At 36.3% G+C, this 23,506-nt stretch overlaps 1 protein-coding gene across 7 annotated transcripts in view; it reads right to left on the reverse strand.

Annotated features, from left to right (window-relative positions):
* Window positions 1-23,506, reverse strand: part of ncam1a (neural cell adhesion molecule 1a) — a 343,382-nt gene that overhangs the window by 307,880 nt on the left and 11,996 nt on the right. The window lies entirely within an intron of this gene.

The raw sequence follows: 23,506 nt of genomic DNA on the forward strand, positions 1-23,506 counted from the left end.
TAGATGTAAAGCAACTTGAAGTTTAACTGCTTCATTTTTCTTACCATTTACTAGAATTCTTAAAGATATATAGTTTTTTCCTTTCCTTTTTTTATATCTTCCATTTCTTTTTCTAAGACTGATACACTTTTCTGTATTTTATCGTAAACTGTAATTATTTTCGTCACATTCAAGCTGATCTCACAATGATCCCTCGCTACTTTCATTTTTTTTTTTTTAAGAAATATCCTTGTAGTCATGAGCTAATTGCATCTGGCACTTTCAGCAACCACCATGGATTTTTGGGGGGGCATTTGAGTAATATTTTTACATTTTTATTATATTTATTTTTATTTCATTATTTGTTTTTATTTCTATAATTTTTTTATTTTATTATTTAGTTTTTTTAAATAATTGATTTTTTTTGAGCTCCTGAACCTCTATTTCCTACGAACAGCCCATTTTCTTACCAAAACGCTCTTGCTGAAATATTCGCCTTTACATCAGGAAAAACACCGCCGCGAGCTGGATTCCTCTCATCGGAAAGACATTGATCTTCATCAACGTATTTTTTCTTATTCCTTTCAAGCACACGCTTCCTTCCGAAATGCTGTTCCGTTCTGCCAAACGCAACTTTAATGGAAAAAAGGGATGCGTCTGCTGTCTTTTCTTAAATGCCCACTGTGACAACAGAGCCTGTTTAGCATGTGAATGGGAAAAAAAAATAATCTAGACAGTCCCTGGATGTTAGCATGACGGTACAGAGCGGCCCCTTGTCTCCTGTCGATAAGTAGTTAACAGGAAGCTGTATGAACGGGCTTGTTCAATGGCCAACTAAATACCCCGCATTGTGTTTACATGCAAGCCGGGCTTCCGTTGAGCAGAGGAGGCACAAAGTCGGAACAAGGTTGAAAAATGAGCGGGATGATGGACCCCCAGGTGTTCATTTCCTATTTTTTTCATTGTATTTTTCTTTTCATAATGCGCCATAATGTCTCTAATTAGCAAATGTTAATTTGCTAGTCACTGTCAATTTATTTATTCTTACTTCTTTAAGCAAATGAGACACGCGGTGAATCCAGTATCTTGAAGAGAAATTTTAAAAAATGGAAAAAAAAGGAAAATAGGCCCACAAAAAATTGAAACATAAAAAGAAATTATAATTTAATAATAAATTAATAATCACAAGGATTAAATGAAAATGTAGTAAAAAAAAATCCATATAATGGAAATTAATATATATATCGTAATTTCTGGACTATTTAGCGCACCTCAACATAAGCCGCACCAGCTAGCCGATCGCTATCTTGGGCTTCCTCCTGCGCACTTAAACCGTCAAAGTCGTGTTTTTCGGTGTCGGAGTGTCGTTTCATCGGTCCGATGTGACAAGGATATTTTTTTAGCGCTGTGAAGCTTGTTAGCCCCCCCCAAAAAAACAATCAATATATTAGCTGCATCGTTGCTTAAGTGAAAAAAGCTGCGTCTTATTGTCTGGAAATTACAGTATATATAAATATATATATGTGATCTGCTAAGTGAATACTTCAATCAGCAGAAATACATTTGAGGAGCGCCGGAGGGGCTGTCATGGAAAGACCAACCCCTGCGTGGCATGTAGCAGTTGACAGCTGGGAAAAACGGCTGACGTGGCAGAAGCATACAAGTCAAGTGGGGCTGAAAGACAGCACAAGAGCAAGCCTTGAACCAGTGTTCCACGGAGGTCGGAGGTCAAATGCACCCATAGAGACCCCCCGGGTGCAAAGAGAATCCAGCACATACCGACGAAATGAGTTATACCGTCGAGCCTACAGAGTCTGGGTTTTGTAGACGACATCTATGAAGGTGATCCAAAACAAGCGAGAGCAAGGTGTATTAGGTGTTCCCCTTCCAAAGCAGAGATGGCGAACTTACCGGACACTGTGGTGGCGAACAAGATGCAACAGACGACCACATAGGAGAATGTTGTGATATGAAGCTACAGCAACATCGGTAAGAAGAAGCGCAAAGAGGTGGAGAAATTCCATCGCCTAGGGGAGGAGTTGGAAAAGATTCGGGGCGTGAAGGCAAAGGTGATCCTGGCGGTGATAAGGTCAGTTGGCGCAGATGGGAGAATGGCTCCAGCAGATTCCAGGGAGAACATCTGAGATCTCCATCCAGAAGACATTCTGCAGCAAGGACCCAACGCAGGGCCTTCAAACACCTAGGCCTCTGTTTGAGGACCACAGCATGAAGAGGAAACACATCATCTTGCTATTTTCAGAAACACACCAAGAGACCTATCAGACCATTTCAAAGGCATAATATATAGAGTGCAATGCCTCTGAGTCTGTGTATATGTGCATATATATATATATATATATACATATATGTGTTTGTTTGTGTACTTGTACATATCTACATACAAATACACACACAAATATATATATATATATATATATATATATATGTATATCCATGTCTTTCTAGTGGTCTAATGAGTTTCTGATTAGAGCAAGATGATGTGTTCAAAGACCCTCGACGACACGTTCAGCTCACGTCTTGATTGGGACAAAAATGAAATCATAAATGGCAGTGCCTGCCCCCCCCCCCCCAGGAGGTCAAAGGTCAGGGGCCTGGCTCACCAATTAGCTCACGCTCCGCTAGAGGTGCAAAAAACATCGCGCGATAAACACGGAGTAAGAAAGAAAGACAGAAAGAAGAAAAAAAAAAAAAAAAAAAAAATCAGTTTATTACCCGGCTGCTCTCATAATCCCATCAGAGCGAAAAAGTTCATTTTGCCGCTGCCAAGTGATTCCACCAGACGACAGTTCTCATCAGCGGCTGTGAAATGAGGAATCCTGAGAGACATTAGCCAAGGAACCGGGAGGATTCAGTGTTTGAAAGAGGAGAGATGATATTATTGTAGATTCCCGGCGAAGAAAAACACATGGATCTGAATCTTTATGGAGATGGACTCAAGCGTCTGGAGTGACTAATCCTTCGCCCAGACTGTGCTGAGACACTTTCATTGTCATTACATGCTATTAGAGAGAAAGTGTGTGTGTGTGTGCGTGTGTGTGTGTGTGTGTGCGTGTGTGTGTGTGTGTATGTGTGTTTATGTGTGTGTGTTTGTGTGTCTATGCAAGAGTGCATGTGCCTCCGCTTTACGAAGAAATTATTTCAAAAGAAAGAAATGAATGAATTTGCTACAAAATTACCTCAGGGAGATGCAAATAAAAATAGAAAAAAATCTATTATCCAAAATTTGCAAAAATAACAATACATAAAAACAAAAGTGAGAATAATTTGAATATTAAAAAAAATATGTTGTCAAAAAAATGGCAAAAAAGTGCTTAAAATCTACAGATAACACCTAAATACGGTTCATGAGAAATCACATAAAAATAAAATGGACAATTAATGTTAAGTTAACTAGAAAAAAGGAAATATAAAATTAAAATCATAAAAACAAATGAACAAAAAACAAATTAATAATTGAAACATATTAAAAAAGGAAACATAGAAATTGAAAAATCAGAATAATAATATAACAAATAAAAATGTAAAACCCCTCCCCAAAAAAATGAAAAAATAAAAATCTACTGTTCCAGCTCAGTATTATCGTCTGTGATTATTTTGGGATTAATCATTTCCAGTGGAACATGTCGGAAAATAAAACCCACTTCGGAGAAACACGTTTCCGTCAGCCGGGTCAAAAATCATCCCCCAGCGGAACTTGTTATTTTCGCCCTGCCGTTGATTCGCAGCAGGTTGGACTTACAGACGCGGATCGTGTCGGTTCATGCCCGAGACCCCCGGTGGCACCCAATTCGCATTTCCGACGTCAGTCTGTTTTTCTCTCCATCCTCCCCTCTCGTGATACAGACCCTCCATCATCCAACCCCCTCCTTCAGACAGAGCCTTGCCTCGGTGGCAGCATGAAGGTGATTCCTTTTTTCTTTTCTTTTTTTTTTCCCCAAAGTGTCTAGACGCTCTGTCCTTGCAGGCCGGCGTGGGGATCACCGATAGCGGAAATCTATTCTGCAAAATCCTCACAAGCCCTAATGAAGAAATGAAGCATGGAGGAAGCGTGACGGGCCGCAGCCAGAGGGGAAGCGTCGGAGGTTCGGGGGGTTGACGGAGCGACGGGGGTGGAGGTGACGTGATGGAAATAACGCGGGAACCGAAGGGCATAGGAGGAAAAATTCATTTCATATATGGGATCTTTTGTAGGGAGAAGTCGTGCCCGGAGACACTTCTTAACGGAAAATGAGGATTAATTTAAAGTCAGTAAAAAAAAAAAATATATATATATATATATATATATATATATATACATATATAGATAATAAAGTCAAAACTGAGGAGGCAAGCCTTCTGACGTTCAAACCACGGCGAACACGCAGTTTTAGATTATGAGACGGTTTCAAATTGCTTGTTAATCTTGGAAAATTCATAGGAAAAACCCAGCGACTCGTCTCAAAGACGGGTTTGAACGGTTCAGATTCGGTCAGAATAATCTTTCGACATTCACGCTCTTTCTTTTACCGCTCTTTACGGTCATTTCCTCAATGCTACTTCTTTACCGAAGAAAATAAACATAGAGAGACAAGGAGAAGACGGCAATACACAACACAATTATATAACACATAATGAATAAAATGAAATACAATAAGTGAGATGGTGTGGTCCAGAGCAATCAGTTATGCTTTGGAAAAGAAAACGCTCTTGTAAACAACTATTGTTAGTATTGTAATGTTTCAAAAACGACATACTATAAGACGAACCTGCTTCAGTAATCAGGGAAGGGACAGCGATTGACTTTTATTCTGTGGTCATGACAGTATTGTTATTATCGACGTTATTATTATAAAAATTATTAAAATTACTATTACTTTTATTAGCATTATTATTAGTAGTAGTAGTAGTAATAGTACTACAGTGGCTCCTTAAGATACAAATCACTTTTATACGATTTTTTTTACAAAATGCGATTGGAGCAAATTTTATCCTTGAAATACGAAAAAAGTTTCATGATAAGAATATGAGAGCAAAAAAAAATCTTAATTCGAAACTTGCACCAAGCGAGCTTCAACAACTCGAAAAAAAAGGGCAAGAAATTTTTCTTAAAATCTTCAGATATTACTTAAAAAGATTCATGAGGAATCACATAAAAATAAAAACAATAAAAGGTGAGAGCAGCGAGCACCTCGCAGCTTCCATCATCGCTCAGCCACTTTACTGTATTTTACATTACGGTAGTTCATATATGTCATGTTCCAATCTCTTGTGTGGCATCATTTTATATCTTTGTGCTTATTTTTTGTATTTTTTTAATAATAATCTAAATCAATTTAAGAGAAAAAAAAATCAACTTCCGAACCAACTTCTGGAACAAATTAAATTGGTATTTAGCATTGGTGTTACTAGTATTATTATATAAGATACTAATAATCAGACTTTTTTTCCTTCTTTTTTTTCCTATCTTTTCTTAGTTTCATAGTTACTTTCGTGGTAGTAATGATAATAAAATCAATAATATAATAACGACAATAATAAAATGACTAATAATAATAATAATAATAATAATAATAGGCAAGCAGCAGAATTATCATTATTTTATTTCTTTTTTGTATCTGTTGTTGACTATTCTATTTTAGAAAAATAATCAAAAGAAAACATCTTTTTGACTTTTAAAATTATGATTATTATTTCATTTCACCTTTTCCTAAATAATAATAATAAGAATAAATACAATTACCAATGTTAATAATTGAATCTTCATTTTCAGTTTCTTCCGGCGCAGCACCAAACTCTCAATCTCCAACTTCGCTTTCGAGCCGCCATTTTGATTCATTGTTTCAGGTGAAGCCAAGCGGAACATCAGTAGCCCCGCCCCCACTCGCGCACACACACACACACACACACACACACACACAAAAACCCCACCCCAACACACACACATACACACTGTGAGGAACTCCGTGGTTGCAAAGCGGGCCGGTCTCTCTGCACTATCTGCACCTCATAATTTATGACGCTCACATGCTATGCCATCACTAATTCATCTCACTCGGATTATATTCCAGACGGGGACCAGAGCCTGTCGCATCCGCCCCGCCTCGGCCCGACTCAATGATCGAGCTTCGTTGACGAGGATCAACCTGCCATGTAAAAGAGCATCTCTTTGTATTCATAAAATTTCTTGCCTTTTTTTTTTTTTATTATTATTTCAAGCAGGATCAATAACCCGATGACAATCTGCTTGAATCCAGTCGCCTGTGGTGATGAGGTAACCGACCAAAGGTTAGCCGTTAGCTTAAAGCTCCAGGAAACGGATCGATGTTTTTAATGGAGCAGGAAACGTCAGAGGAAAAATGATAATTCTGCTGTTTTTTACAAAATAAATGGTCGTAAATGTGGGATATTATCGAAAAAACAGCAATTTAATATCGTAAATTTCTGAAAATCACATTTTTTTCCTGTCTTGTCTGCGATTGTATCTGCAACTGCGATCAGATATGACTTGTGATTTATTTTATTTTTTTAATGACCGTCAGGACCCCGTTTTGTGCGTGAATGTGACACAGCATTCGAACATCAGCGTGATATCCTGCTTCAAAAAGAACAGTTATTTCTTCTTTTTCGGATGTTCGCCCGGGGTTTTGGGAAACGCGGCTCTGTGGTGGCGGGAAAGTCCTGAAATCCCATTTCATTAACCACACTACTGTAAAAAAACAAAACAAAAAATAAAATAAATGTAGCTACTAAATTCTTGCTACTGCCTGAAAAAAAAAATATTGACATATAAATAAATAAATACATTTTCCAATAGTGTTTTCTTTAAAACTGCCCTATTCAATGGCTGCAACAGGGTATATTCACCACTTCCTTTTTATTTATTTATTTATTTGTTCATTTATTTGCTTGTTTGTTTGTTCTTTTATTAACCAATCTATTTATTGATTGTTTATGAATTTATTTGTTTACTCAGTCATTCATTCATTCATTTGCTGATGCTGAAAAATCAGGAACAAAGATTTGAACAAAGAACCAGGAAGACAAAAAGTATTTTTTTCAAAATGTTATGACATGAAAGTAATTACTTAATTGATTATATTATTGTATTGTGTTATGGTATGAAAACATGAATTCTGATGTTATAATAAAATTATTATAATATCATAACAATAACAAGACCAACAACAAATTCATAATAATTATATCCAAAAAGGTTAAAAATTGTAATGATATTTGTAAGACACCCCCAACCTCTAAATAAATAAATAGATAAATAGATAAATAGATAGATCTCCCCATACAGTAACTTTATGTACAACAGGAAATCTATTGAGCAGAATTAAATGAAATACATCGAGCACCTGAGAATTAGCAAGGAACTACAAGAAAATCAGGAATGTGTTCAATATAAAAAATGCCCCCCCCAAAAAATGTAAAAGTGAGCTCTTAACCAAATCAGCAAAAAACTCAAGCACTGAATGGTAATTATCTGGTGATCTTCTGCTCAGACAGGTAGAGCTCTTTTCCCATATTTCATCCAGACCAGGGAAGGGGAAGGTACGGGACTCAGAACATTAGAAAATCAATGAAAATCTCTCTTTCTCGCTTTTTCCTGCCCGTGTAGGTTAACGACGTCTTAATTTAGACCCGGGTGAGAAATCACGGCTTCGCCGTGGCCGCGGCATTAATACGAGACAGCGGCCCTTTTCTTATTTTGGCCATCTTTCCCCGGACTACGACCGCGCATCCGAGCCGGCGTGCACAAAAACACATGACGCCCGGGCCCCGGACAAAGGAGCCCTTCCAGCCGTGGCGGGGAGAGGACAGTGATTAATGAGGCCCCGGCAGAAGAGAGGGGATCCGTTATACTTCATCTCCACTCCTGTCTCTGCCTTGCCAGCCCCGCTGTCCGCCAGTAACTAATGGTCGCCGACACGTCCCCTGTTATAAGTTAGCACTGCCCCCCCTGGAGTGGCGCTAGTGTTGCGCTGGGAAAAAAAAAAAAAGTGATGGACGTGCTTCGCCACGGGACTCGGCCTCCCGCGGCAATGACCTTGAAATTGCCGGAAGCGAAATTTTAAATTTAGTCGTGTACGCTGTTATACCAACACACTTGTAGTGAATCATGAGGCATCGGTATTCATTCAAAATGCAAGAAACTTTTATAAAGACGTCTGTTGGGCATTAAAACGTCTATAAATAGGGGGGCTTGAATAGGCTTAACGTCTGTTTTAGAGTGTCTTCAATTTTGAATAAACTAAACGCATAATATATTTTACAGATGATGAAAAATAAATGATTAAATACATCAGTTCTAATGATCTTGGGGTCAGAAGGCCAAACCATGATACTGAAAGAAAAAAAAGAAAAAAATCATAAAGATCTGGTAGATACAAAGACGAAAATGGATACAGTGACATTTCCCCATCGTGGGACAATTACAGGTGCATTCTATTCTATTCGAGAAATTAAAATGCTAACATGCCAGTAATTAGATTTTTAGAGTTTATGGTTCAGCTATAATCATTTTCATTAATTATTATTATTATTATTATTATTATTAATATTAACTACAACTACAACAAACAACAATTGAATATAATAGTAATAATAATGGCTGCTGCAAGACAAAACCTAACCTATAGAAATAAAAGCAAAACATATAACATAAAAAGATAAAAAAGGGGCATCATGCTCAATTAATTGAAGTGAATTTTTTTACAAAAAAGTACTAAACAAAATACCCATCCATAATTGGTTAATAAGGTATTAATTATTATTATTATCATCTATATACCGTATATGTTACTATATGTAGAATACTGATGGATATTACTCTATGTATAAAGTAAAATCAAAAGGATTATCAGTACTATTGATGTGAAAATTTGATTATATAGACATTGGTGCAAATTTTCTTGGTAATATTAACATGTAATAATAATACAAACAATAATCTTACTTTACTTTTTACAATATAAATATATATTTTCTGATTACCTGAACATTTTAAAATTAAAGCTAATCAAAAATCGAGGATTTACCTGTTTTGCGCTCTTTTTTTTTTTTTTACATCATATCTAGTTTGTCGTTATCTGAAATTATGTAAAGTTGCCTTCAAAATAACAGAAAGTATAAAGTGACCAGATTTATCAATCTACACTGCAACATCATCAATATCTAATATATATAAAATATATATGCTATATATTTTTTGTATAATATATAATAAAATATATAAATAAAATTAAAAAAGAAAATAAAGAAATTAAAAATATATATTTATTCATTTATTTATTTATTTGCCATTTTAGATTATATATATATATATATATTTATGTATATATTGTGCCAAAGTAATCCCACCACACCCCTCCAACCCAGCTATGTCGGATCTCGATTCCACGCCGCGGTCTTCTGACTCAGGGGGAGAAGAAAAAATGTTACTGACAGCAGGAACCTGTCGCGTCCCTTCTTTTTTCCAGAAGAATTATAGAAAAAAAAAATGTTTAAAAAAATAAATAAATCCTGCGGGGATCCGATAAGCGCGGCCCCTACCGATGGAGCTGTTCAAACACAGCTGCATCAATGGGCTTCTATCCCCCCATCCCAACCCCATCCCTGCCCCCCCCTTCCTGGATATGGAGATATGTGCAGCTGCTGCTCAGTTGCCCGGTAACTGCATGTCATTTCAGGAATACCCCCCATTCCACAAACAGGATAGTGTTACAGGAAGAGCACCGACCTCCGAACCTCAGCACCCCTCCTCTTTTGCATCCAGCTCCTGGAACTTTAATGAGAGTTCGGACGTCTCAGAGGGCAGGGCGATGGGATGAGAGTGATTGGATAATTGAGGTTTTTCCTCGGAGAGGCAACGGCTTATATTGAGTTTTCAGGATCAATTACAACGCGCCTTTTTTTTTTTTTTTTTTTTTTTTTTTGAGGCAATGAATATAAAGCTATGAGACCCGTTTAAATTCACGCCTTTGGACAGGGCTCTTTCAGATTTGTCTGCGTGTGAAGGTCACGCCATTTTCTATGTTATTTTGTTTAGTCGTACGATGTACAGAGCAATATCAGTGAATTGTCTCAAAAGCAGAATGTTCTGTACAGTTTCCATGCAATTATAAGCAAAAACATTTTCTTAATTGAAAATATTAAGCAGTTAATTTTTGTTCACATGTATATATGTACATATACATACTTTTTTTTTCTATGTATTTGTTTTATTTTGAAATTTAAATTCCTGTCTCATTTCGTTTTTTTATTTGCAGTTTATATGCAGTTATAAGTATTTTTTTTCAATGTTTGTTTTATATAATATATACATATAGATATATACATGCTTTTTTATTTTTCATTTTTTAAAATTCTTGTTTGATTTCTATTACTTTTTGCACATTCACCGGCAGTTATGAGAACCCATTTTTAGTACAATTTAGTACAAACATCCATCTTCTGACGCTTATCCTGCACTCAGGGTGGTGGGGGATGTTGGAGCCTATCCCAAATATTAATCGGGGGAGAGGCAGGGTACACCCCAAAGACAGACAAAATTCACTCCCTTACTCATTTGGAGTAATTTCAAAGATATAGTATTTTTTTATGTTTTTCCTGGTTCAGTTCCAAACTCCTTCTGGTGCGTCAAAGTGTTGTTGAGCAAGACACTGAGCCCCTGACTCCCCTGGTGCTGATGGATGGCGGCCAACTGCTCATGGTTCATCCATGATGGGTTAAATGCAGAGACGGAATTTCCCCATTGAGGGATTAATAAACTACAAATTCAATTAAATTTAATTAGCTAAATCGGCTTTTATTTATTTATTTATTTATTTATTTATTTATTTACATTTTTTGCCAAATGCAAATTTTACTTATTCATGTTTGAGTTACTGATTTCTTTATTTATTTATTATTAGTTTATTTATTAGTTATCCGAACAAACAGTGAATAACTGCATTTTTTTTTCGTCTCTGTATGTGGCTCTGTGACTGACCGGTCCAGGATGAACCCCACCCTCACGTCAGTGACCCGTGGGACTTGGTATAGCAGCCTGCATGAATGAATTACTATGTGTTTCCCGAGGCTGAAGATGCCCAGAAGGATAAAACAAATGCTTTATTCCTCACCTACAGTTATTTCACGGGGATAAAATGAGCAAGTGAACAACAATAATACCAGCTTCGCCTCCTTCCACCAAAACAGGAACGGTGAGCAGTGCATATCACCGAGCCGGGTGCCGGAACAAACGTTGTTTTCCACCCCGCCGTTATTGAATCCGGCTTTGTTATAAGCAAAAAAAAAAAAGAAAAAGGTGGGCAGGAAGGGAGGACCTGCAAATCTGGCATTTCCGTCCCTCCGAAGACAACAGCGATTTTTTGTAGAAACCAACTCGGGAGGGGCCGCCGCGGCGAGAGGCTCTCGCTTATTAACCTGACAGGTACTTTAGATTTTCAACCCTTTTTTTTCCCCAGCAGAAGGGAAGCGGCATTTAAGGCCCTCCAGAGGCGCCAGAGCCATCGGCTAGAAAAGCGGCGGCATATCCGTAAATGAACTAATTAAGCTCCTCGATGTCTTCGGTTAAAAAAAAAAAAAAAAAATGGCGCCTTGAGATTGTTCCTGGGTAATGAGAATAAGGGCAGGTCTTTTAAATGTGGAACCAGGAGGATGGGCAAGCTTGTCTTTGTGTATTTTTTTTTTTTTCCAGCGCCCCCCGAAGGGATGGTGGGGGGGCGGTGAAGCTCATTAAAGTCCATAAACAACGCGGCATCCGCTCCCTAATGAGCGAATGCCTTCGTGAAAGGCTTCTGTCCTTGGGATGCTGCCCGCGGCGGCTAACACGAGCTAACAACCGCTAACAACTGAGCCATTCTGTGTCCAGGTTGCCATTGTTGTGGTTCCCCCGCTATCCACCTTCCCATGGAAATTAACACCAGCGCTCTTTTTCGGTTTCGCGCCCGTCTGAAAATTCACAGGAACCCCCCCTACTTTTTTTAAAACTTGTAAGAAGTTGAGTTTGCAGCGTGTCGGGGTCCGGCGAGTTATCCGACCAACGGATCGTCGCTCGCTGTAACACTGACTAATGACGGTGTCGGTTGGGATAAATCATCATTACGCTGCAGGTAGCCCCTCCGCCTCCACGCAATCGAACAGTTAGTTCGACTTTTAAGACAAATGTCAGAGCGCGCGTGAAAAACGCCTCGTCGTTTCGCGTCAAATTTTTTTTTGTTGTTTTCTGTTTTATGGCCTTAGTTCACAAGATGACTCAACCGCGTTCTCGCAACCAATTTGCCGCCATCCCTCAGAGAATGATGTTTCTGAAGATATGCTCTACTGTCGGGGTTATTTCCTGATCACTAGTGTGTGTGTCTTTACGCTACTTGGGAAACACCTCAACCTCTTGACAGCTTTTAGTTGCCAAGTCAACCAGGCGAAAAAAGTTGGAAATCCACTGCTGACTTAGCGGACAGTGTGAATTAAAATTAGCAAAGTGGTGATGGAAAACAGTAGCCTAATTTAGCTATTTTTAATGGTACGCTGGTTTTTAAGGCAATTTTTTTCTTTCTTTTTTTTTTTTTACCATATTATATATATATATATATATATATATATATATATATATATATGTATATGTATATATACATATATATATATATATATATATATATATATATATATCTTTTTATTAGATTAGATTTTTTTTTGTTTATTTCTAGCTAAAATAAATTCTTAGGTGGAATTTAGTTAATTGCCTTTTTTTAAATGGTTTTAGCTTTATCCATTTTCTTGCAGATTTTCAGTCCAACTGTAGTATAAAAATAAAACAGAAAAAAGTTAAATAAAATTAAAAAATAAATAATTTAATTAAACTTAGACTTATATTAAAGTAAGTATGGCTGTATGTCTCTGTACATGGTACAGGGTAGACTTTTTCAATTAAATGTATTTAAAAATAAAATAAAATAAAAAAAATAAAAAAAACTTGAGTAACATGTAAACTTAATATTGATTGTTGCATGTTAAAAAGGTGTGAGATGCGTAAAAATGTAACCAGAAATTCGAAAAATAAACCTATCCGACACAATTATTGGCACTATGCAAAGTTTTCACAGCAGTCTCGGCGAGAACGCAACTTACGGGGACCAGTAAATTATCAAATCCGCTCATTTCTCGAAAAACAGCAGTTCTGATCAATGCTTTGAAAAACGCCAGAGCGGCTGAGAGGTTGCAACTAGATATAGTTGTATAGTACACACAGTGTGGGGTCTGGAACCAGGCTTCTCGAGAGGGGCTGGACTCTTTTTTTTTTTAGTTTGGCGTTACCCATGGCGAGAGACTGTGAGAAGGTGAGGATATATTGATTGTCCCCCGTCTAGGTGCCTGCACGTTGGGGTTCAAACCGGTGGATGAAACGGTAGTCTACCAATAACTTCAGGTGGGGGGACGGGCTCTAACTGTTGATGAGTTTGGGGTACCGAACCCTGTTATACGGGCTGTTCAGTCCCTGTAAGACCGGTGTCGAAACTTGGTCCACATTGCTGGAGATTTGGACTCCACCAGGACTGCCCTTTGTCACCGATCGTGTTCATAACTTTTATAGACAGGATTTCTAGGCGCAGCCAGGGCATCAAAAGGATATGGTTTGGTAGCCGTAGGATTAAATCTCTGCTTTTTAACATATGATGTGGCTCTGTTGGCTTCATCAGGCCATAATCTCCAGCTCTCACTGGAATAAAACCGCAACATTTATTCATGAAAAAAAAACAAAAAACAAAAAAAAAAAAAACAGGCAATTCACGAAAGCCTGCTTAAAAAGATGTATCAGCTAGAAATAAACAAAGAAAATTTATTTAAAAATAACAACAACAAAAAACAAAAGTCAAAAAAGGTGATTTCTTCTTTTTTTCCCCAAAACTAATTTTGACATCATGGGTTGGCATGTCAGGAAACAATCCCCCCTTCGCTGTGCTTGAGGTTTTTCTCATTACATGCGGGAGGATTTTTATTGGACTTATGAGCAGCAGGAATGGGAAGCGCTAAAACGTGAAGTGAGATTACTAACTTTGAACCAAATCTCCATTTTAAAAACCTTGCTGTGTTTGAACACACCATGGTATCCTTTTACTTTTGCTTTGCACAGCTCCAGTCTGTTGTATTTTGTTTAAAAAGAAAAACAAAGTTAAAATGCTAGTGACATAATACCGCTCTGAGGAAATATTTACGTTGACATTTCAAGTGAAATGAATCCTTTCATTAATTAAAGTTGATTATTAAATTAAATATAATTAATTAATCAAACTAAATTCCTTAAATTATGGGCTTATAACAAGTGAGTAGCATTAACTTTGGATCATTAATAAAGTGGTCAAAGGTTGCTGTCAGGTGCAAATAGATTTTTTCAATTAACGGTGAGATAAATAGTAACGGAGGAAGAGTGGAGTGTCAGCCCTGCATATTCAAATATTCAGAGTTTCAAATTTAAGAGTTGGATTTTATTTATCCTTATTCAAGTTTATTTATCCTTTTACAAGAGGAGAATTCATACGTAATATATATTATATTGACGTCCTGCAGTCTCATGCATCTGAATCCTATATATATATATATATATATATATATATATATATATGCCAACATGTTGAGGTTTATTATGCTATTAAGTGGAAATACAACAAAAAAGTAGCAGTATTTGTTTTATTTTATTTTATTCATTAGATTAAGTTCAAAATCTGCAAGAAATAGAAACATGGAAACTGACAATTGTTAAAAAAAAAGGGCTATTAAGATTAAATGTGAGGTTGATAAAATCCAATATATATATTATTGTATATATTGGGTATATATATATATATATATGTGTCAACAAGTAAAGGTTTGCTATACTGTGTATTTTAATGGGAAGTACAAGCAAAGAATTGCAGTACTTTATTTCATTGTATTCAATTTTATTATTTTTTTAATTTATTTTTCTTTTATACTATGGTTAAACTGAAAATCTGCAACATATGGAAAATTATATCCTGACGTTTGTTAAAAAAAAACAAAAACAGTAAATTGACTAAAACCCACTTAGAAAGATGTATTAGCTAGAAAAACACAAAGACAAAAATACTTAAAAAAGGGAAAAAAAAACTAACAAAATTTTGTTGTGGATTCAGGGACATTTTACTCTATTCAGTGGTTTGATTTGACTTTTTTTTATTCATATGGTAACAAATGTCAACACGCCTATTCCTAACATTAATGCTAATGACTGATAAAATCCAAGGATGCATCAGACACATTGAGCTACAAAATATAAGGATAAGGTAATATATCACTACATAGATTGATATAAATGTATATATATATATATATGTGTGTATATATATATATATATATATATACATATATATATATATATATATATATATATATATATATATATATATATACACATACATACATACATATATATATATATATATACATACATACATACATACATATATATATATATATATATATATATATATATATATATATATATATATATATATATATATATATATATATATATATATATATATATATATATATATATGTATGTATTGCTATTGTTGTGTGTCGTGGTGTAATGTTCATGCTTGACCTATAGTGGCCACCATCCCCCCACGCTCAGATGTGACCCCTCGTCCTGCCCAGCCGTGAATTGTGCATACAGATTGGTGGAATATACAACTATAATTTAACGTTTTTTTCTCAACGTGTTTATATCCTGAATACAGGATGCACGCAGTCTTCATCTGCATTCTGTTTCTCAATTCAGCTTCACCTTCTGGACCCCCAGATTGACTCTAAATGAGCTGTGGAGCTCCGGCTTCAAGTGGATTATGCTCTCTGGACATGTTTTGGTACACAGGGACGTGATAAAATGTCAATAATGATATGTGATTGTCTTGACACTTTCAATTTTGGATTTCTCGCGTTGATGACTTTGGTGGCTTAGAGCGAATACATCCACGATTCTTTGTTATCTTAATTAATGATGATGGTATGTGCTCACTTGTCCAAGGTGTCAGTTCATCAACTAAAACATCAACAAAAATGATAATTTTAGCAGATATGCTGCCATATTTACAAGATATTCAACAAAAATATAGAATGTTAAAAAATTTGATGAAAGTTCATGCAATTTTCTTGGGATAACATTAACATTTTCAAAATATACTGGCCTGATAATAATAATAATAATAATAATAATAATTATAATAATACAACTGGTCAGTATGTGTCTATATTTACAGGATATTCTGCTGTTAAAAAGATAACATGATAAAGTGAAAAAATTATAAAATATTACCTCAATGTTTTAAAATTTTACTGGCATAGTAATGAAAGTAAAAATAATAGGCTTAATAATAATAATAATAATGATTTGTTATTATTAATAGTAGTATTATCATCAAATTACCGGGTATGTATCCATATTTATAAGATATTCTGCTGTTAAAGATAAAAGATAGAAGCAAAAAAAAGTCAATTTTATAGGATTTCTCAACATTCTCAAATTTTACTGACATGATTATACTATTTATTCGCATAACAATAATAATAACAATAAAATATAATATTATTTATAAATAACAATAATTATCAACAAAATTAGGGGGATGTTCCAATATTTGCAAGAAATTTGGCGGTTATAAAAATGAGATTAAAGAATTAATTTAAAAAAAAATGGTAGAACTTCTTCATTTGGGGGGGATTACCTCAAGATTATCAAAGATTATCAAAATTTCCTGACATAAAGATAAGAATAATAATAAATCAAAAACCATATCAATATATATAGATTTTAAAATGTAAAAGTTTAATGTTTCATATTTAAATGTTGGGACACATTATATTTTTTTTTTTAAAAAAAGGACGACTGAAAATGATGAATTGTACAACCTTGAAATCTGAGGGTGAAATTACCTTGAAAATTATCATTTATATTTTTTATCATCGTCGGATGATGTTTTAGTTTTACAGAAATTGAAGGAGCTCCTAGAAGGCCCTCAGCACATTTCATTAGGAGGAAAAGGTGCCAAGACCGACCGGTCTAATTTAATCAAGTCTCCATTAGAAGTCACACCAACATTAAATCAAACATTAAGAGACGGGGAGATCTTAGTTGTCAGCTTATTGATTGCTAAAACAGTGCATTAATCCGCGAGTGCAATGAGTGATGGCTGCTGAGATTCACGTTCAATATTTTGAGCATTTTCAGTAAGTCGGGAAGCACAGACGCTGCCAAGACAGCCTATAATACGGAGGAGAAAACGACAAAACAACTGTGCCAAGAAAACCTCGCGTTCCTTTATCGCCCGTCAACAGTCGCGTTATCATGAATGGAGCGAATTCGGTCCTCCAACATGGGTAGAGGGTCTTATGGTTTCCATTTCCGTGTGCCGGCATAATTTCTCAAGCGTCAATGGAGCAAAATAATTACCCAGGCGGGGGAACTTTGCACGCTAACATGCGGCTTATTAAAGCAGCAGAGCAGCGAATTATGTAGATTGATGAGAAAAAAAAGAAAGACTGACAGCTGTCAGTCGCAACGGAGACTAGTCGAAACCAGCAGAAAATATTCTTTTTGACAAGAGCCGGACGTTTATTTTTAGAAATCATGTTGTGAGGGAGGACTATGACGTTACATGAGCTGATCATTCATGGCTGTCATTTATATACTCATTTATTCATTATTTTTTCTATCTGTCCACATGTTAATTGATGTATTAATTTATTCATGGATTTATTAATTGTATTGATTTCTTTTTTCTTTTTTATTTATGTATTTATGAATTAATTTATGTATTTATTATTTTTTGTTAGTGATCTATTCAATTATTGATTTATTCATCCATCATATATTTTTCATTTGATACTCCATTATTTTATTCAATCATTCATTTATCTTTCTATTTATCCCTTTATCTGTTTTTACTTTGTGATTTATTAATTAATCCATTCATATATTTTTTTGTTTTGTTTTGTTTTAATCTTTTAATTTTTAATCATTGTCTTAATCACAGAGTACTTCTGTCCCTGTTTGGGTGCACTGGGTTTATTTTACCACCAACCCCCTCCCAATCCCCCGATTGCATTATGTTTACTGCAGGGCGCTGAGCTGCAGATAATTCGTCTTCAAATTGGTACTTCCCAATTGGAAAAAAAAACATTACTGCATGCTACAAGTCCATTTTCAGAAACTCCTAAACATAGAACAATTATACCATTTGAGGAACGTAATAAAGGTCCTTCTCCCGAAACAAAACACCAAATACTGCTCAACAAGCACAGGCCTGATTGTCCCAACGCCTCAGTCAATGATTGCATTGCGGCTGGACGGACAAGGCTGCTAAACGGTCCCCACTTAAATCGCATCTTTGAATTTCAAAGAGGTCACACGCTAAAATCACGCTCAGCCATTCAAACGTGGACATAGTCAATCGCTAACAGTCAAGTTACCAAATGGTTGTTTCAAGTCAGCATGAAACTGTTTGCACAGCTATGATTATTTGCTTGACATCGGTCCAGAAAGAAGGCCCCAAAATATTGAACTGGAATTGGTCCGAGGTTGCTGATAGGTGAAGAGACAGTTTTTCCCATATCATTATCACAAAGCGTTAGCGCCTGGGGGAATTTAGGGTTTCTGTCAATCATTGTGAAGACTCAACCCAACACTTTTGGAGTCCTATAAACATAATCCAACTTGACTTGAATTTCAGCCTGTACTGAAACTGCATTACCTGTCAAAATTGAATACAATGATGCTAGCTCGCTACTTAAGTGTGCTGTTGTAGTTGTCGATTTTTTTTGTTTTCAATTAAAAAAAAAAAAGAAAAGAACCATGAACATATTACAGCACAGATCACTTTTGAATGCTACCTGCTAATCTTAACATCCACTTTGCACAGTCATCAGTGTGGAGTGCATTTAGCATTAGCCCAACAGATTTCCTTTGTGGCCTAGTGTACGAATGGGCCCTAGCACGAGCACGAAACCTTTTTTTTTTTTTTTTTTTGTCAATTTCAAGAAGTGACAAAAAGACCTGTTAAAATCAAACATACCGAGCAAAAACATTTTGGGCCACACTTTGTTCCTTAGTGGAAAGCAACTCACAAAGCGACTCCTTTCGTACGACCTCTTTCAACTCTTAATGTGGCAAAGCAGATAAAATAAGCACATATTCTGGAAGTAGGTGTAAAAACAAAGTGGCACTCCGCTGCAGCTGGGACTCTGATAAAAAAGGAGACAAAAGAAACCGGTAATTCACTCTTGAGGTGGAAAATTAAAAAAGAAAAAAAAAAAACGTTATTAATACGGCCGATGCGTGAAAAGAGTTAAAAATGCGCCAAGGTTTTGCTGCACACCGGCTTGCTTTAGTCATCCATCTGTAACTGTCACCCTGCAAGAGGCATATTAATAGAGCTTTTTTTTTTGCCCCATCTTTGTTCAAAACTGAACTCATCGAATTCGTGACACGAGTCCAACGGGTCGTCGAAGCCTGCCTTCGGACATTTATTGGCTTTAGTAACCGTCTACTAAAGTGGCGCCTACTTGTATGTTTACACACATTGCATTCACTGATACCGTTACGTCATATCACCCATATTCCTTCACATATGGCTGACACCCTCACACATACACACACACACACACACACACACACACACGCCAGTGAAAACTAATGGACGGCATTAAATCGGTCAAAATTCTCATTATCCGCTAAATAGTGAATCGTGTCGCAGGGAATATCAGGAGGGCTCAGAGAACATCTCAGCCGGCCTTTTTGCATGAAATTGAGCTTTCTGATGGAAAGGAGACAATCAATCCAGAGGTTGGAGTGGCTGTCCCCTCCCCCACGCCCCTGACACCGACCCCCCCCGCCGCACCCTTGACGCAGTCGGCTTTGTTTCACCCCCCCCCAGGGTCTCCTCCCCCTGTTCCCCTCCATTTTTACTCCTCCTCCACTTTTGTTTGCCACGGTTTCGGCGGGACAATGGCGTCCGAGTGAAAGCCCAAATAAATTCCAGACCCTCCGCCGATCTCTCAGCCGGACCATAAACGTAGAAATGGAAAGGAGCCCTCTTGAGTGAGGGGTCGGGGTCAAACCAGGGTGATCGCCCCCCCCCACCCCCCACCCCCCCACCCCGCAACTCCCATCTAGAACACAGGAGGAGGGAACACACATCGCCGCAGAAAAAAAAAAATTCAAATCAATCAACCGTTTAAGAGGATTCGTTCAGATCCTTTTAAAGTGCCGCTGTTAAGACACCCTTGGGGGGCCTTGTTGTAGATAAAAAATATTATCTTTAAGGGCTGAGATATCCTCCGAGTTCTTCTCTCCCTCAGGATTTTAATCTGTGTTTTTTAAGGTAAAACTCGAGCATTTTATTATTTCGACATGATGGAGGCCTTCCGTTTTAATCTTGACGAAGTCTGGAGGCTGAGTACTCTTACATTTTTCAAGTTTAATGGATTATTTATCTAATCTGGTGGATTCGTGCTTATTAAGGCACAGGGATCAGTGGATATAACTATGTTGAATGAACACTTTTTCACTTCAAAAACGGGATTGCAAACAGGATTCATTCATTAAATGATGAGAAAACAACTTACAACGATGATCAAAATTATGATCATAATATTTTTTGGGGAAAAATAAACTGCTGGGTAAACTAAATGAGCATTAATATATTTATTGATATTTTATTGATATATTTATCGATCCAATCTTTTCTTTGTATATACATATATATATATATATATATATATATATAAGTGATAAAATATGCTTAATATGTATATGATATTAATTACATTAACATATGCTAATAATACCAAGAATATTAGCACCGATGCTAATATAGTTTTAGCTCATATCATGGTAATTATGATGCCATTGATGCTACTATACAATTTGTATGTATATTTTTGTAACATGCCATTATAACCATGTACCTGTATAAAGCGATATGTAACTACTTTTTTTTATTTTGCTTCGTCTATATTTCAAGAAAGACTAGATTGATTAGATTTAACAGCAAGAATAATAATATGTAATAATTAGATCGCATTAGCAAGACAGCCAATGTATTTATAATTTATATCATAGTAATAATGATCCTATTGAGGTTATTACACAATTTGTATACATATTTTTGCAACATGCCACTGTAACCACACAAATGGCAATGCAAACCTTTTTTTTTGAAATTCCTCTTTTAATTATATTGTTGACAATTGAGCATAATTCAACTTTCAATTTCATTACTTCAATTTTATTAATCTAATATGTTTTTATTTCCTTTTTTTTTCCGTTTGTCTGGTGGACGTACTGCCATCAGTAAAACAGGCTTTGCTCCGGGCTCCATTTTTCAGTCCAACTTAATTTAATTCACCTTCACTTTCTTCTGTTGTGGCAACGGCCCGCACCCCCCAACGCCACCATCGCGTTACCTTGCAACCACCTGCTTCCAGCGGCAAAACACACGAACACCATCTATTTTGATCATCACGGCCTCATCACCACTTCACATGTGATTTCCTCACCCGCAGTCGCAGCCGCAGCCGCATCCCCCATATTGGATTTTACCAGTTAATTAGATGATATCTGACACTCGGGGTTTGATCAAAAGGTCCGTACAGTCGCTGCCGCATCCGCCATCGCATCAACAGCTCCCGGGTGTCATCTGGCTTTCATAGCGTTGAGTCAAGACACAAAACACACACACGAAAAAGGGCTTGGGGTGTATCCAGATTTTTCTCCTCGCTGTCAAAAAGTGGCTTCAGTGCATTTTAATCAAGCCCAAACAACATTCCCCTGAACGGCAGCCGTGCCCACCCTGCAGTGAGCAAAAAAAAAAAAAACACACAAAACCATCTCAGACCAGCGACTAATAGGACAGGGTCGGCAGTCATTGCTATTCGTCGTTGCCGAGCGAGCTTAGTATGTGCTAGCTTTTAAACAAACATTACATTGATTGCAATGCTAAATTTAGGTCATCATGGCTTGCCACTTCTCAATTTTGCTGTCGCTTTTCAGATGCTTTGATATTTTTTGAGACCAGTAACAAATGTTGCTTGGTCAAAATTGAAATGTTGACGTTGCTACCATCTGAAGAAACACTGGAGAAAAAAAAGTATGGATGGATGGATGGATGGATGGATGGATGGATGGATGGATGGATGGATGGATGGATGGATGGATGGATGGATGGATGGATGGATGGATAGATAGATAGATAGATAGATAGATAGATAGATAGATAGATAGATAGATAGATAGATAGATAGATAGATAGATAGATAGATAGATAGAAATTAATATTTAAAAACAAACAAATAGATAAATATTCAAAAAAACAAATAAATAAACATTCAAAAAACAAACAAATTAATAAACATTAAAAAAAACACATGTATAAGTAAATTAACATTCAAAAAACACACAAATGAATAAATAAACCTTTCAAAAGACAAATTAAATAAATAAACATTCAAAAAAACGTATGATAGAATAAATGAATAAACGTTCAAAAAAAGCAAACAAACAAACAGAACAACGAATGCATTTCCAACCGATTGTGCTGGGAATCACGCGGCCGTTGCCAAGACCTGCAAGTCCTTTCAGAAAGATCCTGCGACACCTGAATAAGAATCCCGGGTTTTGCATGAAGATCACACGGAAAAATCCTCAGATAGAATTCACCATATCAGAGACCTCGCTGATTATACAAAGCAGAGCATTTGGGGTTCTGCCATACATGCTGAACAAGCGGCGAATTTTTTAACATTTTATCTTTTTTTTAAGTAATTCTGGATGGTGGTTTGTGAAAAAAAAAAAAAAAAAAAAAAACACCAGCGGGGCCTCGGAAGATCTCGCCTCCGCTATTTGCATGCTTGCAATTGTTCTTTGTTCTAATTTAAAGATGTAAACAAGTTCCCAAGATGCTGGCTCGCTTCCTTCGCCCTTTTTTTTTTTCCCAAAGGACGCCACTGTGTTCGCACCTGAGGAATAAAAGCGATGAGCTAACTGACATTACATCATGAGGATGAGTCACGCCCTGGGATCGAGAGATGTTACCGCAAGGATGCATTATTGGCTGTGCCCATGTCAAGAGAGAGAACCATCGATTTCCCCGTGTAGGATATTGGGGTCTTTATGCTCATGCAACATGCATAAAACACCTGCTGTTTGCCATAATTAATAATTATAAAAAAGATAATAAATAAGTAAATTATTAGATAAGTAAAACAATAATATAATAATAGCCATGATAATTATAATAATAATTAATTATAATAATTGTGGCATAGGAGTTTCTGGAAACCAGATGGGGGTTAATGGGGTGAATTAAAACACACACCAGGAAATAAATAAGCTAATATTTGTGATAAATATAAATAAAATATATATAAATTATACTCTTTTATATATATGAATATCAATGATTTAATTTTTGGGCATGATTGGATTAAGATTTTTTGTAATTGG

Source organism: Fistularia commersonii, chromosome 15 (genome assembly GCF_037954325.1).
Source record: "Fistularia commersonii isolate RoL2024-O1a breed Wild chromosome 15, RoL_Fcom_v1.0, whole genome shotgun sequence".
Taxonomy (NCBI): Eukaryota; Metazoa; Chordata; class Actinopteri; order Syngnathiformes; family Fistulariidae; genus Fistularia; species Fistularia commersonii.